Raw genomic sequence first — 20,378 nt, forward strand, 5'->3', positions numbered from 1 at the left:
GGCAACCAATGAAAGCCAAGATCTGGAGTCCAACTGGAAGGACCTTGAAGACAGTGAATGTCTGGCAGGCACAGACCCAAACCCAGGAGGTTAGAAAGCACAGATATTGTAACTCCAGAGAGAGATGACGTGCTTTAAGTCTAATGACTTCGTGGCAACAGGAAAGGAGCAAACAGGGCGTAAAATCCAAGTTCACAGTCTGAGGTCATCTGCAAGATTTCCAAATAGAGTGGGAAGAAATACAAAACAAAGACCAAATAGACCAATTTAAGTGCCAAGGATTCAAACCAAGTTGCAAGTGAGTGGCAGGAGGTCAAATAAAAAAAAAAAAAAATAGGCATATGTCAGCACACAGTTGCAGAGAGGAAGTGAGTTTCTATAAAATCAGGCAGGTCCACCAAGAAGCACAAAAGGGCTCTGACAAAGATCTGAGATAGAGATCAGCTGCCCCACCCCTCATATTCAATATGGTAATTTTAGTGTGCCTGCGTGCATGTGTGTGTGTGTGTGTGTGTGTGTGTGTGTTGGGTTGGGTTGGATTAGAGAAAACACATTCAAATGTTTAGCTCCCTGGGAGAACTATAGATGCTTCTTTTTACAGTAAAATTGACTTGCCACTGTGAGTCAGGAAATAGGAGTGCATTATACTTTTGATTATTGCTGTTACTTTATGTATGTCAATTTCTTATTTTTGTGTATGTTCCCAAAATATCTTATATGCACCGTTTAATCACAAAAAATGTGACATTTAAGGTCAAAAATATACAGCAAAAATATACAGTAGAAGATTTACATATATTTACTATTATATTCAAACCCAATATTTCATAGTAAATATTATATGGAATCCTTGCCCCGATGAATATAAGTAAATATTATATAAAAATGAATCTAGGAGTAAAATTCACTTGGAAAATATTGAGTTCAACATGTAATTTATTAGGTTTTAACTGTAGGAACTATAAGATAAATGTGTATTTTAATAATATAATTTCATTAACAATAGAACTCCTGTTTAGAGCTGTTTTGGGTTTACAACAAAAGTAAGCATACAAAATAGAGAATTTTCCACATTGAAACAGTCTCCTGTAGCCTACATAACACACTACAATGCTATATTCATTACAAACAATGAGCCTATACTGACATATCCTTGTCACACAAAGTCTATATTTCAGTAAGGTTTATTCTGGGTGTTGTACATTCTATTAGTTTTGTATCCATCATTATAATATCCTACAGATTATTTTCAATGCCCCAAAAGTTTTCTGTGCTCAATCTGTCCTTCCTGCCCCCCCACCTCTGACAGTCACTGATCTTTTTTACCACCTTCATAGCTTTGCCTTTTCTAGAATGTCATATAGTTTGAATCATACAGTGGATGGCTTCTTTCACTTAGCAATAGACGTGTAAGGTTCCTGCATACCTTTAGAGAGCATATAGTTCATTTGTTTTTAGCACTGAATAATATTTCATTTATTCATCAATGAAATGTTGTTACATTTCATTTATTCATCATTCCATCACCGACGGAAGGACACTTCGGTTGCTTCCAGATCTTGGCAATTATGAATAAAGCTGTTATAAATATTCATGTGTAAGTTTTGTGTGTAAAATAGTTTATCTTCAGAGGTAGCTTTGTTAAGAAGAAGAAAGTGCTCTGATGAATAAAATGTTCTGATGTATCTCAAAATGGTACATTTGAGAATGTACCATTGAGAAGAATGGTACATTCTTCTCCCTCTGCCTCTCAAGCCTGAGGGAATTTTTTCTCTTATCACCAACGTAAGAACTTGGTATTAGGATGTTGGATGCAGACTGAGTTAGAAAGTATCCTCTCTGCTTCTGTCTTCTGTATGAACTTGTAGAGAATTGGTTAGACTTCTTTCCTAAATATTTGGTAGGATTCACCAGTGAATCCATCCAGGACTGGGGCTTTCTGCTTTAAAAAGTTACTTTACTAATTATTTATTTAATTTCCTTAATAGGCCTGTTCAAGTAGTCTATTTATTCTTGTGTAAGTTTTGGCAGGTTTTGTCTATCAAGGAATTGGTCGGTTTCATTTAGGTTACCACATTTGTGAGCACATATGTTCTTTTGATTTTTTTTAATGTCCATGAGATATGTAGTGAGTCCCTCCTTTCACTTCTGATACTGGTAATCTGAGTTTGTTCTCTTTTTTCTTAGCCTGATTCTAGTGATTTCTTATTTTCAATTTCATTGATTTCTGATCTAATTTTTATTTCTTTATTTTTATTTACTTGCTTCATTTGGATTTATTTGCTCACATTTTTCTAGTGTCCTGAGGGAGAGTCTTAGATTAGTGATTTGAATGTTTCCCCTTGGGGTGCCTGTGTGGCTCAGTTGGTTAAGCATCTGATTCTTGATGTTGGCTCAGTGTCATGATCTCAGTATCATGAGACTGAGCCTTGTGTCAGACTCTGCACTCACTGTGGAGTCTGCTAGAGATGCTCTCTCTTCCTCTTCCTCGGCCCCTCCCCCACAAAGTGAAATAAATTAAAAAAAATAAATTATTTTATGATACCTGCATTCAATCCTAAAATTTCCCTCTAAGCTTCATTTTGATATTATATTAATCTAACTCCCATAATATATACTCATTTTGAAATAATCTTTTTTTGCAATTTCAAAAATTATTATCCCTAACAATTATAGGTCAGCACATTTCAAACCATTATCTTATAATTAATTGAAATTGGCAATCTAAACTACATTTTCCATGTTACAAATTACTGTGGCAAAACAAGTGGGTTTAAGAAAGGCTAGATCTCATAGAATCCATCATCAATCACATGCCACATTATCATAAGCTATAATAACACATAATTTGTAACATAAAAATTATGAAAAATAACTTATCCAAGAGATTCTTAGATTGTTTAGGGATAGATAAGTTCCTAAATCTGGAAAGAGTAAGTGGTATTTTTCCTTCTTTTAGTATTAGCCATTTTCAGGAATACATGAGGATGCATTTTATGTCCAAACACATTGGCATTTTAAAAGGTATTTTAAAGTTTGGCTGGCGAGTGCATTACATATCCAATGTAGGTGCTGCCACAAAAAATAAACAAAATACAAAAACTAACAAAAGCAAAAACTAACGAAGCCAAATTCTCAGAACTTTTATGCTTTCCCAAATTTCTTTTTATTGTAATATACATTTTGCAAAAAATATGTTTTTAAAATTTTATGGAAGAAGACAGAACTGTAGCCATATTTTATCCTCCTCTCCCTTAAGTCTGTTACCTTAAATTTCAATAGAGTTACCTGTCTCCTAAGACTTGCCTCAGAATCAAATCCTGAGTTCCAGTGCCTATTTTGACACAGATATCAAAGTTCCAAATCTCCTGTATTTAAAGCAACTCCAAACATAGAAAACCAGCGTGTATTATTTTGGACAGTTCATTCACAGAGATAGAAAACATCTATAACACATTAAGTGAATCCAAAATGATTTACTTGAGTTTCACATTTAATAGCCAGAAGTCTAAAACTATAAACCTTGTCTTATATGGTCAAACAGTACCTGGTTCTAATATCACTTTGGCTTATATGATTATCTTCTATGATTTCATTTTCTACATTATAGTATTTTTGTTATATGTGACTTTGAGAAGACTTTCCCTCAGACTCTACATTTCATTTTACTTTTTTCAATGATGATAAAACTTAAGGTAGGTTTATTAAAAAAAAAAAAAAAAGCAGAGGTCACTAATGACTCCTACATTTCTAATTTAATGGTATTTTTGGTTCTCACTTGATTTGCATCAACCTTTCAAAATATGGACTTCTCAATCTTTTTTTTTTTTTTTTTTTTTTTTCTTACTGGCTTTCAGGACATAATGTTCTCCTTATTTTATCTCTACAGTTATGGACCCCCTTTTATGCCTCTCTTGCTGGATCAAGCTTTTAAGAGCCTTTAATGCTGGAAGTTCTATAAGGCTCTTTTAATATTTATTTGTATCTAGATGATTTTACTCACATTAATAGTTTGATGTATAATGTAATTACTGACAAATATATATCCCATGACCAGAATTTAGTGGAATCTCCAAATATATAAAATAACTACTTCTTAGTAATCTCTACTTGTATGTTTCTAAAATCTCTCCAGATGTAACATGAATAAGACTAATTTGAGATAGTTACCCAGACACCAATATTGACCCAATGTTTTTATGCTCAAGTAATGATGCCACCAATCATGTAGTTCCATAAATCCTTGATGTCTCCTTCCCCCTCATACCACATACTGATGAAAATTCCTACCTATTTTGCCCCTCAAATGTTTCCCAAATTCCTCTATTTCTCTCCCTGAGAAAATCCACCACCCAAATCCATCGCTATCATCTGATCTTGATCATCTCATTGGTTCCAAGTGGTTTCCCTATATTGAAAGTTGTTCCTAACAAACTTATTCTTTACATAGAAGCCAGCGTATGTTTTTTCAAAATTCAAATGATTATCACTTTCTTACTTTTAGCATATTAATGGTTTCACATTGCTTTCAGGATAAAGGCTGATAGTTCTTTAGCTTGATCTACAAAACCTTGCATGGAACAAAAAGGCCCAAATAGCCAAAGTAATCTGGAGAGACAAATAAAGTTGGAAGTATAACAAATCCAGATTTCAATATGTACTACAAAGCTATAGTAATCAAAACAGAATGGTAATAGCACAAGAAAGACTCATAGACCAACTGAACAGAATAGAAAACCTGGAAATAAATCTATGCTTTACGCAATCAGTTAATCTATGACAAAGGATACAAAAATATCTAATGGAGTAAAGACTGTCTCTTCAACAAGCAGTGCTAGGAAAACTGGATAACTACATACAAAAGAATGAAACTGGACCACTTTCTTAGACCATACCCAAAAGGAATGAAAGAACTCCAATGGATGAAATGCAAAATGGATAAAAGAACTCAAGAATAGACTCAAAATGAATGAAATAACTAAATGTGGGATTGAAACCATAAAATTGGTAGAAGAGAACATAGGCAGTAATTTATTTGACATAGGCCTTACCAACATTTTTCTAGATATCTCTCCTGAGACAAGGGAAACAAGGCAAAAATAAATGACTGGAACTACATAAAAATAAAAAGCTTTTGCACATCAAAGGAAAGCATCAACAAAATACACAAAGGCAGCTTACAGAATAGAAGAGATATTTCCAAATGATATGTCCAACGAGGACTTAATATTCAAGCATATAAAGAACTTATACAACTTCACACACACACACACACACACCCCATCCGGTTATAAATAGGCACAGGACCTGAATAGAAATTTTCCAAAGAAGACATTGAGATGGCCAACAGAGATATGGAAAGATGCTCAGCATTACTTACCATCAGGGAAACACAGATCAATGTGTTTTATCAACCATAATGAGAGAACACCTTACATCTATCAGATGGCCAGAATAAAAAAAGATAAGAAATAACAAGTGTTGTTGAAAACCTGGAGAAAAGGGAGGGCGGAAGGATGGGGAAAATGAGTGAAAGGTATGAGAGATACAGGCTTCCAGTTATAAAATGAAAAAAAAAAATCATGGGAATAAAAGATACAACATAGGGAATGTAGTCAATGGTATTGTAACAGGATTGCATGGTGACAGATAGTAGCTACACTTGTGGTGAGCATAGCATAATGTATAAAGTTTTTAAACACTGTGTGTACACCTGAAACTAATGTAGCACTGTGTGTCAACTTTACTCAAAACAAAAGGAAAAACTAAAAGGATAACCTTTGCACCATTTGGCCACAACCCACTTCTTTAAAGTTATTTAAAGGGATGCCTGAGTGGTCCAGAAGTTGAGCGTCCGTCTTTGGCTCAGGGCATGATTCTGGGGTCCTGGGATCGAGTTCCACATCGGGCTCCCTGCATGGAGCCTGCTTCTCCCTCTGCCTATGTCTCTGCCTCTCTCTCGCTCTCTGTGTCTTTCTCAAATAAATATATAAAATCTTTTAAAAAGTAAAAATAAAGACATTTAAAATTACTCCTTTGCTCCCTGTTTCCAGTAACGATGGGTTGATGTGATTTGTCAAACATGCTATGATTAAACCTACAACATAAACTTAACATATAATGTCCTTTTGCCTGCAATGTATTCTTCCATTGTCTAGGTAATTTCCACTTGTATTTCAAATTGTAGATCAAGTTTTTCAGTCCCTCAGGAAAATGTCTTTTTTTTTTTTTTTTTTGAAAATCAGTCTGAGTATTCCCCACTTTTAATCAGATGTGCTATAATCCATTTCTTTGTCACATATACACATTAAACTAGGGTCCCTATCTTCCTAACTTAAGTAAATTTTGCAATTATTTCTAGCATACATTTTTTTTTTTTATTTTTATTTTTTTAAATGTTTATTTATTTATGATAGTCACAGAGAGAGAAGGAGAGAGAGGCAGAGACACAGGCAGAGGGAGAAGCAGGCTCCATGCACCGGAAGCCCGATGTGGGATTCGATCCCGGGTCTCCAGGATCGCGCCCTGGGCCAAAGGCAGGCGCCAAACCGCCGCGCCACCCAGGGATCCCATTTTTTATTTGATGTTTATACCCTTCACTTTACAACTGGTAAATAAAATATCCTCTATACATTTCAGTATTATGATTGTTTCATTTATTCAGCCAATTTTGAAATGAACACCTACCACGTACCATAAAAAATCTAGTTTCTGCTTATTAAACTGTAAATAATACAATACCATTCAAAGAACCTACTGACAAGGATTGTCATATATTGAATGAATGTAAAGAAAAGAATACAAAAAAATGAATATACATTAAAATGGCTTTGGAAATGTACATATGAAGAACTGAAAACAACCTAGTATATTAAAAATGGAACTGGTTATAGCTTTGTCCATAGGTTAAACAATGCTGGCAAACAATAAATAATTTAGTTGCTTGTTTAAAAGAATATTTGTTTCTGAAAAACAATATGGAAAACCAAGTATACAGCTTATTTTCAATAATTTAAAATTAATTACACTAATAAATTTTAGCATTATACCTAATTCTCAAGCTTGGGATACATTCACTTCAGAAAGTATCTTAATTTAAAGTACTTCTACTTTCTGTGTGATGTCATTACTTTTACAGTAAAATCTTGTAATATTTACCCTCAGTTAAAAAAAAAATCTAAGTCTTTCCAATAAATATAATCTAACCATTAAATATCTGATATATAAAATTTTGGCCATAGAATGTTTCTAAAAATTAAAAACTAACTTTTACAATTTGACTATATAAATGGAGTTTATTGCTTATTCTAGTAATGTGAAAGAACCCACAGGAAAAAACATATATTCTGCTACTCAGAGAAATATTTTCCAAGTGTTAGCTTCATGTGTTCATAAAGTTGCTAATCATTTTTTTCCCTTATTGACAGAAGAGATTTGTCTTTTTCACAGATCAATATAATTTTCTAACTTACTGATCATGATCTTTACATTTTCTATTTTTAACATCAGAAATTTAAATGTTACAATCAACAAGCTGGGGGTGGGGAAATGGGCCATAAGGTTTTGGTGAAGGATGAATATATACTCTTTTAGTATATATTAGAATACTTTTTATTTTTGGAGATATTCTATTCAATGTCTCTGGCTTCATATTCTGACTTAGACTAATAATTTAAAAACATTTGGATAACTATAATTTTAAATGAATGCATGAGGGGCATCTGAGTTATGCACTGCCTTCAGACCAGGGCGTGATCTTGGAGACCCGGGATGGAGTCCCATATCAGGCTCCCTGCATGGAGCCTGCTTCTCCCTCTGCCTGTGTCTCTGCCTCTCTCTCTCTGTGTGTCTCTCATGAATAAACAAATAAAATCTTTAAAAAATTAAAAATTAAAGAGTATTGCATGATACTCTATTGTACTGATAAACTCTATTACTTCTATCTTTCTAGTGATGTACAACTGAGAGGTTTTTTATTTTTTTTATTTATTTTATTTTATTTTTTTAATGTTATTTATTTATTCATAGAGACAGAGAGAGAGAAGCAGAGACACAGGCAGAGGGAGAAGCAGGCTCCATGCAGGGAGCCTGACGTGGGACTTGATCCGGTGACCCCAGGATCACGCCCTAGACTGCAGGCGGCGCCAAACTGCTGCGCCACCAGGGCTACCCGTGAGAGGTTTTTTAATTTTGATATTCGAAGCATGTAGCTAACATAATACATGTACATTACATATGTAAAATATCTTTCTAAATAGTATATCTTACATGTAAAATATAAAATTTCATATTTATGTATAATTTCTACTGGGATGTTATTTTATTTTTAACTCCAGAAACACATAAATACACTATTCTGAAAAATTAGCATAATATCAAAAAAGTAATAGTACCGAAGCAGTAACATTCCAAAGATAGTCATTAAAAACAAATTGAGGTACATAATTCTGAATGTATTTTTATGCATTTATAAGCATACATATACATAGAAATGCAGAGCTTGTGTACACATTTGACATAAGTGGGTTATACAGCATGTAAGACTTTGTTGCATCATTTTATTGTAGTAAACATACACTGAAAAAATTGCCACATTGGTAAATTTGATGTCCCTCTTCTGTTTTAACTTCTGCCGTGGTATTGTATGATATGAATACACCAAGACTTACTTAAATATTCTATTGACTTAACTTTAGCTGATTTCTTTATTTTAAGTTTTACTCATAAAACTAAACTTATTTTTAATACTTCTTTGTGAAGATGAGTGAATATTTACATAAGAGTAGAAGTAAGAACTAGACTTGCTACTAGAAAGTAATTTAAGCCTCACTAGTTGCAAGAACTCACAAAATTTAGCCTCTCTCATTTTCTAAGCAGCATTATCTGCAATTGCTAAATTATGGAAACAGACTAAGTATCCATCAATTGATGAATGGATAAAAAAGATGTGGTATATGTACAATAGAATATCACTCAGGCATCAAAAAGAATGAAACCTTGCCACTTCCAAAATGAAGGATGTGGATGGAGCTAGAGAATATTATGCTAAGTGAAAAAAATCAGTCAGAGAATGACAAATGCAACATGATTTCTCTTATATGTAGAATTAAGAAACAAAAAATAAAGGTGGGAGAGAGAGAGAGAGGAAAAACATAAAACAGACTGATAACTAGAGAATAAACTGATGGTTACTAGTAAAAATAATATATTGGTGTTACTTATTTGTAATATATTACTTTGTAATAATCACTTGTATTTTTTACCATTTTATGATATTTTCTTTTTGTGGATTAAAATGCATTATTTTTAATTTTACTTTTCTTTTTTTATTTGAGTATAGGTGACACACAACGTTACATTAGTTTCACATGTACAACATAGTGGTACAATAACATACATTATTCTATGTTCACCACAAGTGTAGCTACTATCTGTCACCATACAACACTGTTATAATACCATTGACTATATTTTCTATGATGTACTTTTTATTCTCATCATTTATTCCTTTCATAACTGGGAGCCTTTATCTCCCATTCCTCTTCACACGTTTTCCCCATCCCTCCACCCCATCCCTTCTGGAAACCATTATTTCTTTCTCTGTATTTATAGGTCTGATTGTGCGTTTTGTTTCCTTTTTTATTCACTTATTTTGTTTTATTTTAGGTTGTACGTGAAAGAAGTAATATGGCATTTGTCTTTCTCTATGACATATTTCACTTCACGTAATACCCTCTCATTCCATTCATGTTGTTGCAAATGACAAACATTCCTTTTTATGGTTGAGTAATAGTCCACTACACACACACACAGACACACACACACACACAAAACCTCCATTCTAATAGTGGCCGTACCAATTTACATTCCTACCAACAATGCACAGGAGTTCCGTTTTCCTCCACATTTTCACCAATGCTTATTATTTCTTGTCTTCTTGATTCTAGCCATTCTGATGGGTATAATGTGATACCTTATTGTGGATTTAATTTGCATTTCTCTGATGATGAGTGATGTTGAGTATCTTTCTATATGTCTGTTGGACATCCCTATGTTTTCTTTGGAAAACTGCTCATGGTATTTTCACTCTGTATATGTATTAATAATAGTATTTTGAGTATTTGAAGATGTTAAAAGGGGAAATATATATCATGAAAGGGAAATTTTATGCTTACACATTCTCATAGAGGATATTAAGCCTGAATATCAGATTTCATCGCAATTGTTAGTCGTCTAAAGATTATTAAGAACCATGAAGTTCAAGTGACTCAATTTGCCAGATCCCTACAGGATGTGACTGAAGACACTTTTCTCGTCAATAAACAATACAAATTATAACCAACTGTATTTACTGATGGACATATTTTATATTATCCAGTAGGTTTGTTTTCAATGTCGACTTAGGAAAACTATTGAGAAACTCCTTTCTCATTTGTAGTACTCATTAATCATTCCTTCTAGAATCCAATCATTCTAAAGAATTTCTTCACTGTCCAGTATTTCCCTGACTACAAGGTTAACTAAAGACTTAAGATAAACGAATTAGTTATTTAGTTGTCTATTTATATTCTGTGATCTTCATTATTTTATAATATTTTAGAACCATTTTTCATATTTAAATATTAAATAAAATATCGTTAACATTTTCATATATTAATTCATAAAGATTTGTTTAGCCCTTTTGCCTCTTTTGTACTAAACTATGCACTATATTTCATATGCCCCAATGTAATCATCTGTTTTGAATTATGGAGAAAATGACTGAAGCTTACCTGGATTTGGAACAGGTCCAAGTATTTGAATTGTGCAATCTTACACATTATTTTTTTTTATAATTTTAGACTCCTTGGATAATAAACAGTTGAAAATAGACATATTATTTCACTATCCCCAGAAATTATAGCTCAGAGTAAATTGAAAGAAGCAAGGACTTTTGCAGTGAGATACTGAGGTATAACATGAAGCATATAGATGAGTAAGTAACTCCTTTATTGAATGCATATCTGGACCAACTTAACTATGATTGTTTTTATAGACGAAAGACACTATGTGATAATAGATAATAAGTTTTTTTTCTAAAACAGAGATTGACAGATACATATGATAAAGCAACAAAAATCAAAATTGTATGTGACAATCATATTTGTATATCAATATTATTTGGTAAATAGAATTCTTTTAGACTATCTCAAGCTCAGCTAACTCTATATAATAAGAGAATGAATAAAATGTCTCTTACACATAACCAATATGAAGAAAGTGTTAAGTAAAATGTGTGTGTAGCGCAGAAACAGTATTCAGCACATATTAAGTTTTCAATTATGCTTGTGTTTCCCTGGGTGTGTTTTTTTCCTCTATTAGAGTACTTAGAGTGGAAATTTGGGCAGAGAGAGGTGCCCTTCTTTAAATCACTCCTATGCTTCTCCTGTATCTGTGAATATCATAGATTCTATTTTAATAAAGATGAAAAAGAAAAAACACAGTTGATCTGAAAACTGAAAGAAGACCCTAGGGAGAATAGAAGAGAAAAATGCCCTAACTAGTTCTCATATGAGATGGAAGCAGGCCCCCATCTGTTGACCAGATTCTGAGCCCTTGGATAGTTTCTGTTTACTGGGGCTGATCCCAGAAACATCAGCCAAAGTGGCTGACTATGAAAGAATAGAGAAGGTGGTGAGGGCTCAGAGGGTAGTCTGTGTGTGTGTGTGTGTGTGTGTGTGTGTGTGTGTGTTTGGGGTGTGGGGAATGTCTGTTCTTTGAATTCCAGGTCAATGAGAATGTCTGGAAAATAGATTCCATCTGGTTACATGACTACATGAAGAAGGGAAGGCTGTCATTGTGTACAGACTGGTGAATCAGACCTAAACAAAACCCAGAGTTAAGGGAAGCAAACCTAGGAGAGAAATTTCAGCTCCATAGTAAATGCCAACTATTGGGGTAAGCTTCCAACAGGAAGTAAGGGACAGCAAAAAGGGGGAACCTGCCAGAAATGAATTCCAGCTGGATTATTTCAAAGTGACAGATGTGTGAGGCCCTGTGCCACAGCTGGTTTACTTTTCTAGTTATCATTAGGCAGTTGGACACTCTGGATGAAACCAGTCATTGCATGGACATCTTGAGGTTCAGTTAAGGACCTGGACAAGGTTAGGTAATCCATTCAATTCCAGGCAAAATCAACTTGAATATTTTCAAATTAGCTAATTTTATTCTTTTTTTGAAACAGTTACTAAATTACTACTTTATAGTATGTCTATCTGATGAGCAATATTTTTTCAAAAACTAAAAAAAAAAAAAAAATTTTACCCCATAAAAAACTGTTACTTAGCTTCGATCATCAAAATCACAGAAAACAAGATACACTGTTCATCAGTTTCACTGGAGTGAGCACATGAGAGATAAAGACTTCCAGACTAGGATTGAAAAGACTGAGTTTGAGACAATGATTTAACACTTATTATGTGATTGGTCATGACAAAATTAGCTAACTACCCAAGGACTATGATTCTTCATCTGCAAATTATTATCTCTAAACTACTTCCTGCCAAAGATTTTATTATATAACATTGATCTCCATTTTAAAGTACTTTGTTAAAACAGAACTATAGCTGATATACCAGTGTATATATTATTGATCACCTGAATGCTCATTTATTTCCATGGTAGAGACACAAAACAAATAGCAGATTATCTCACTTCCTCAGTAGTAACAGTTAACTGATGTGCTAGACTAGTTCTTATGTCGTCCTTAATATACTCAAATTGTTTTATCTATCATTAAATCTGATGAAGATAGACATTCTTATCTTTAAAATCCATATTAGGACCAGAAATGCATCGTCCGGTAAATTGTCACAGTGTGTCATTTGACAAAGTTCCATTTTCATCTGTGGTAATGTCTATACATACACGCATGTGGAATGTGTGCATATACTGATGTATAAGTTAAATGTTAAGTCATAGGCTGTAGCAGATTGGAGGGGCTGGGCTCAAATCTGGAAACCAGATTTACCAGGCAGGGTGTTAACAGATGCAGTTAAAAGTAGGACAACAAATCCCAATTAGCATTTTTGTGTAGACGAAGGAACTGTGGTCATGCTCAGGAAGAAATTTAAACTTGGGTCTTGGGTCTCAGATCAAATCAAAAAGGAAAGGAAAAATTGTGCAGACATAAAGCCAAACTGAAATGAGCCCAAAAAGTAAGTTGGAATACTCAGGACAGAAACAGGAGCAGAAGAAACAAACAGAATAATGACTGATCAGAGAGAGGGAATTAGTATCTCTGAGTTCATGGCTGAGGGTCAAATTCTGAAATATTTAATTTTCAGTTCTGTGAAACCTTTGTATTGGTAGGTATGACCCTACTTCCCAGAATATAACAGGGCTCTTGTATTTATAACAGAACACTATAGCTTAAAAGGAAAGTATTATTTTCATGGAGAAATCTTTGAATGTCTTCAAATGTATGTGCATGTATCTGTACGTTTCTGTGAACACCTTCAATTCATCTTATGACATGGTGTAAAATAATAGATAATTGATATCATAAAAATGGCCAGGAACCATTGGATTTTTTATTTGATCACACACTAAGAACTTCCTTTTCTTTGTGTATGATGCCTGCTGAGATCCTCATACTGATGATACAAATTAAGAAATGTTGCTGTCACTGTCCAAAAGAAGAAACAGAGTTTTGAGAAAGATAGGCAAATTTCCCCAAGTTCACATAATTCAGGAAGCCAGAGAGTCAGGATTCAGATTCCAGTCTGACTCCAGAGTCCTTTGTTCCTAATCTCAACACTAATCTCTACGTTAGACTGGGCTAATATTATTTTACCCAAATGCTTCAAAAAATTGTGTTAAATCATGTAATACAGCTGCTAACAAACTACCACTTAAAGTGATTTGAATTTTGCTTTGCTTGTATTCTGGTAAAGGGAAAATAGGCAGCAAAAGGAAGAAAAACCAAGAACTCAATGAAAGAGCACAAAAGAGGATAGGGTCCTACCAATGCCTGGAGAGTATGATAAAATATGCTGAAGCAAGAGGGATGCAGAGAAGAGGACACATTCCCTTTTTCACCAGATTTCACCAGATTTCCTCTTTTCCCTCACTCCTGCTCTCCACTCAGAAACCCTAATTTATGATTTCTTATATAATAAATTCAGCATTTGTATAGTTAAATTTTGAAAGGAAACAAAATTCTACGTGACAGATGAGACCTTAGGACTCAGATTCAGTTCTACTATGCCTGAATTAAATTGAGTTGCTTTGCACATAGAACAGCATGGCCCAAAAAAAAAAAAAAAAAAAAAAAGAACAGCATGGCCCGCTCCGCCCTTTCTAATTTTAGGGAAATGTATGATATATGTTGGTCTAGAAGCCAAGCAAAACTTTATCTTTATGACATCTTCTTAAAATTATATAATTTATATACACTTTTCTCTCTATCACTCTTGTAACCTAACAGTCGGTTTTACTGACAGTAAATGTTTTCAAATTCATAAAATGGGACTTCAAGTTGCAAAGGGAGATTATAATGAAACTAGGAAAATCAGGCAAAAAGTTAGTTTATGAATCTCTTCCCTTCATCTACACTCAGTCCTGTTAAATACTAGAGATATAACTAAAAGTCATTGGTGAGAACCTTAGGTTTACATTTGAATTACACACATGTGGCAATTTCACATGTTGAACTACATAATCTGCACATTCTGAGGAACACAGAAAGCCTTTACATATATTGTGGACTAAGCTAAAAAGAGTTAACTAAAGTAATGCCTGATTTGACCTCCCTTGTTCTTCCTTTAATTCATTCAGTTAAATGTGCCAGGTAAGAATGTCTCTAGTTGGCCTAATACTCAAGGTCGCCACCATGACTAATGGTCATTGTCCGGATAAGATTATTGTTATTTTAAAAGGAATGTTAGTGTTTCTGAGTAAATAGAGAGACATGTTATTAAATTGTATAATTTAAAAGTTATATTAATTCCAAAGATGCATAATAAACCACCAATTTTTAAATTCACTCCAAATTCACTAGATTGTAGGTTTACTGAACACAAGAATCATAGCAACCAGTTCCTCAGTGCTTTCCGAGACAAGTATGCTATAAATGCTTTTGAAAATAAATGTTTTTATAGCTTTTATTTCTATTTATTTCTCTCTAATGAAAGTAAGCTTTAAAGTAAGCTTTCATGCATCTGCAATCAGGTCAATTGATAATAAAGTAATTAGACTATTTGTTGCAGTAATGCAAAATTGTTCATGTGAAAAGTGAAGGTTTTCTTGTTTTATGAGGCATTTAAAAAAGTCAGGACATCACTTTGGTAAATTATGTCTCTGTGAGAGGTTTGTCTTTAAGTTTTTTATTTTCCCTTTCCTTTCTGTTGTTGGTATAACTTCTAATCTTTCAAATACATTTACAGAGAGTCTACCGTCTGCAAAACACTGTGCTAATTCTGAGACTGAAATGGACATAATGTACATACAGCTAAGAACAAATCTAAAACAAGAAGTGTCAGGTTTGGCAGCAGCTCCTAAAGCTTAGGCAGTCTACTCCTGCCCCAAGTGAACCAACTGAAACATTCTTTTGAGATTAGAACTAAGTAAGAATGCATATAAGAACTATCTAATTTTAATCTGTTAAAAATTAATCTTATTTAAAATTTACAAAAATATTCTATAGATAGGAATCTATATTCAAGGTTATATTATAATTAAATGTATTAAAAATAATATTTTCCCTCACCAGGTAAAACGGTGTTATGAAAAACGTCATATGAAGATATGAAAAAGAACACTGGAAGATGTTTTGGACTTGATTATTCTCCTTAACTATTTGTTGGCTTTAAAATATATTTAAGAAGATCTGGAAAGAGAGTTAAGATTAAACAAAACCAAATGTGGATGAGAATAGAATTATGAGACCCTGGTACTACAAAAGACTTTGAATAGCCTTCACAATTATTATTTTAAAATGACCTAGAGATAATGATCTGAACATAAGTGCATCAATACCAATACTCATTTCTACTTAAAAGCATAATAAATGATATAAAAGACCTTCTCAAAGAAGACTTTTCTGGAATAAATGAAAGAGCTCTCTATTCATAGATAGTATGAGTAATTCCTGAGAAGGAATAAGAGACTGAGAGAGACACACAGAGGCAGAGAGATAATATGATCTGCAGGTCAATAAAACCCAGATAAGACAACACAATTACAAATAGTGAAGACTATGGTGCAGGTTGGAAGAGGTAGGAGTGATTCTTGGGAGCTCTAATTTTGCCATGAGAAGACACAAGAAGGGGACCCTAGGGCACTCTTCAAATGAGTTTAGGAGTGGTACTTGGACCAACTAGGGCTCTCTGCCATCCTTCTGCCCCTATCTCTGGAAAACTGGCTAAACAGGCTGCTAGGCTAAAACCGAAAGTTCACATTCAAATGTGGATGCTAGAGAAGAAAAGCAGTGTCCTACGAAGCTACTGAGACCAGATGCAGTGGAACACTTTGGAAGCACTGTGCAAGAAATCTTTTCTTTCCTCAGTAGGTATCAGAAGGTCCAATAATCCACATGACAAAATGATGAATGGGATTTGTGGACAAAAATGTGTCACAAAACATTTGAGGAAACCATTGCCTTTAAAGAGAGTCAGAAAGTCCCCCAAATAGAACAAGTGACACACAAAGTTACAATCAGTATCTTGTAAAGTAGGCAGTCAGACCCCTTTCTGGGAAAGACTAGGAGATTGGCATTTTGCCTATTCCCTCTTCAATTGCAATGATTTAGTATCTAACTCCAAGAACAGTTTTTGTGTTTTTCTCTTTCATGTCCATTATGTAACTATCATTATACTCTTCTCCCTTTTTAAGTGAATCTCTGCTAATGCATAAAACATACACATGCAATTAACTGTTAATATGTTTATTTACTCTACTCAAAAGGTGTTTAAGCACAAGGAAAGCTGATTCCTTCAGGAATACTCACTTATAATCACATTTTGTACACAAAATTGTCAATTCTCTTATACTTCTTTTTTTTGATAATAAATTTATTTGTTTTGGTGTTCAATTTGCCAACATACAGAATAACACCCAGTGCTCATCCCATCAAATGCCCACCTCAGTGCCCACCACGCAGTCACCCCCACCCCCCACACTCCTCCCCTTCCACCACCCCTAGTTCGTTTCCCAGAGTTAAATTCTCCTATACTTCTAAGACATTATCTTTGTTAAAACAAAACAAAATGAAATGAAATGAAATGAAATAAATACTACAAGGATTTGTATTCTTCCATTACAAGAAGGCAAAGAATCTCCAGTAAGAATTATGAAATAGGCAAATCCTGTTATTAACATTATTTCAGAGATCCTTTATGTTACTCCTTTATTTCTATTCTATGTAAGCTCTAAATGCTCTTTCTACCTTTTTATGAAATGACTCATTACCAATGCACTCTGTGCTCAACTCTTTCAAAGGCGAGACTTTTAACAAATAAGTTACATTTGAATATAAATATCTTAATATCCAAAGATGGCTTTTAGAGATAAAAGTTAAAGAAAAAGACTACAACTTAAACATTGAAGTTTCATTTAGAAGGAGATAGGTCTAAAGGCCTCTGAAAGGTATGAAGCCCTCAAAATTCATCATTAACTTGTTAATATATGATGCTTTAAGTATATTAAGATTCACTGTGAAATCCCTGATGCTTTCTTTTATGTTAAAAAAAAAAAGTTGGAACTCTAGCTGCTAATCTTCAAAACTTGCTATCCCTTTAAAGGTCAATTAAATGTCATTTTAATGAGATGTGATAATAAGAATGTTTCTATATCTAGCCACTACATTGACAGACTGAATGATTTTGATGACCTTTTCTAATGAAGCTGGTTGATAAATAGGCATGATCGATCATGTAGTCAAATCAATCTATACTGATGACTGTGACAGCTGCAGTGATTTGAACAAAGAACTATGGAAACATCTATGCTTACTATCTCAAAGATCCCACTTTATAACTTGTCATTCTCAAGAGGTAAATAACACAGGCTGTTTCTTCCATATTTTTATTAAAGACAGGAGTCCAAGTAGGAAATTAAATTTAGATTCTTTAAGTGATGAATTGTGTAAACATTTATTACATTTTCATCTGAGTAAGACAGCTAAGCTGACCTATTTTTACAGGGATCATATAAAAGAACATAAGGCAATAATCGTGCATGGATCCAAAGGCTCCATCTGTCTTCATGATCTCTTTTTCCATTGGCTTCATGTGGAACTCACTGGTTGCTAGGGTCGGTAGTGCATATTGAAACTTGATTAAAGTTTTAGATGAAATAGCAAGACCTTTTTATTCTTCACAAACTTGATCCATTTAAGACTTCACAAGCTCTTCCACAGATGATTAATGCTGCTCGCTCTGCCTGGATGGCAGTGTGCTTCCACAGCTCCTCTTTCTACTGTAACAGACAGACTTAGATTTAAATGTATTTCCTAGTTATGTGACCTTGGGCTACTGACCCCATTTCACTGAGCTATATTGTTTTCTGTCTATACAATGATGGTAGTATTTACCCTCACAGTGCTTTTGTGAGGGTAAAAGAAAAAATGAATATAAAGCACAAACAGTTCTGGCACATAGTGGGAACTCAACGAATGCCAATCTGTGACCTCTCCACCACAATATTGCAAAAGTGAATATTGAGGCTAGCCATTAATTTTTTTAGAAGCAGTTTGATTCACATTGTGATTGATTTATGGAACACAAACATTATTATCTTTAGCTTAATAGAAAAGTCCTGACTTATGTACCTATATTTCATTTGGCCTAGTCCACTTTTCACTGGAAACATAACATTTATGAAGAATTATCCTAGGAAGAAAGAAATTGGTATTAAAGAACTGAAGTGCTTGTTATATTTTATTTATTTATTTATTTATTTATTTATTTATTTATTTATTTCCTATTACTTTATTTCTTTAAAGAACTTTTTTTTAATTTTATAGATTTATACTTAAATAGATTTATGTATTTTAAATATTTTATTTATTTATTTGAGAGAGAGAGACAGGGATAGTGAGAGACAGCACAAAGCGGGAGGACAAAGAGAAGCAGGCACCCCACTAAGCAGGGAGCTGGATGCGGGGCTTGCTCTCAGGACCCTAGGATCATTGACTGAGCCACCCAGGCTCCCCTAGAGAACAATTTTGATCACTCAGTATCTAGCTGTATTTACAATAGGTTTCCAGGAGAGAGGATACAGCAATCAATACATGAATGTATTTATTTCCCTAAACTCAAATTCTGAAATTTATTGTTACTTTAAATGTCCTCAATATCCTTTCCATAGCACTGTTCCAAGCCAACCCCATTATCTTTTGATCTAGGTTATTGAATATACAAACCTAATTGGTCTAACTCATTCCCATTTTGCTTTAATCTATCTTCAGCAATGTCTGAGAGCTATATCCCTAAGTGTTATTGGATCATGGCATTTCTTTCTTTAAATGATCAAGGGAATATGCTTCCACAGTACCTCTCACTTCATTCTGTGGTGCCATTTTGCTGTATTTTAATGAAAGACCATTTCCTTGTGAAAAAAAAGAATATCCCAAATACTCAGCTAAATATTTTAATATTTTATTTTATTTTATTTTATTTTATTTTATTTATCTTTCTTTAAAGATTTTATTTATTTATTCATGAGAGACACGGAGAGAGAGAGAGGCAGAGACACAGGCAAAGGGAGAAGCAGGCTCCATGCAAGGAGCCCGACATGGGACTTGATCCCAGGTCCCTAGGATCACACCCTGGGCTGAAGGCGGCGCTAAACTGTTGAGCCACCGGGGCTGCCCTCAGCTAACTATTTTAAATGCCATTCCCATCCAGGCATTTAATCTTGTCTAAATGTACCAGTCTCCAAATACCCCTACTTCATATCCTGAGCTAGTAATCTATCTTGAATTCTTAGGAAAAAAATTAAATACCTAAGTCAGAACAAGTACACTTGTATAAATATGACCAGACTTTCTCTGGTTGATGAACATCCTATCTGTACATCATTTTATTGCTTGTGTTACTTAGTCTGGAAATTCTGTTCGTTTTCTCTTCCTATAAGAGCTCATTAATCCCCGAATAAGCAGCTCTAATGCCACTGACCCACATAATTTCTGTGTTTGCCTTCCTGGTAAGCAGTAATTCCTGTAGCATGTCCTTGTATTACCAAACTAACAAGTATTTCATTCTGTTTTGCAAGTATCACTAGATATTTTCCTGTCTGTTTCTCACTAAAAGATTTTCTTTTCAGCACTAGTACAATACCTTAGATGTCCCCTTATTTTTGTACTGGTTTTTCCTGTGTTATGAATATATTCAAATAAT

General features: G+C 33.9%; 2 long non-coding RNA genes across 8 annotated transcripts in view; one reads left to right on the forward strand and one right to left on the reverse strand.

The window, feature by feature from the left end:
* The window catches only part of LOC140611694 (uncharacterized), a 754,568-nt gene that overhangs the window by 619,709 nt on the left and 114,481 nt on the right, over positions 1-20,378 (forward strand). For 3 of the 4 annotated variants that reach the window (XR_012012832.1, XR_012012833.1, XR_012012834.1), the window contains one exon: positions 15,752-17,808. The exons of the other annotated variant lie outside the window; for it this stretch is intronic. This is a non-coding gene — a long non-coding RNA (uncharacterized lncRNA). Of the gene's footprint in view, positions 1-15,751; positions 17,809-20,378 lie in introns of those variants that run through there. 4 annotated transcript variants of the gene reach the window in all.
* Positions 1-20,378, reverse strand: part of LOC140611693 (uncharacterized) — a 97,166-nt gene that overhangs the window by 28,850 nt on the left and 47,938 nt on the right. The window contains exon 4 of one of the 4 annotated variants that reach the window (XR_012012830.1): positions 18,042-18,456. The exons of 2 other annotated variants lie outside the window; for them this stretch is intronic. This is a non-coding gene — a long non-coding RNA (uncharacterized lncRNA). Of the gene's footprint in view, positions 1-18,041; positions 18,457-20,378 lie in introns of those variants that run through there. One more of the 4 variants, XR_012012831.1, reaches the window with a different exon arrangement.

This window comes from Canis lupus, chromosome 20 (assembly GCF_048164855.1).
Source record: "Canis lupus baileyi chromosome 20, mCanLup2.hap1, whole genome shotgun sequence".
Classification (NCBI taxonomy): Eukaryota; Metazoa; Chordata; class Mammalia; order Carnivora; family Canidae; genus Canis; species Canis lupus.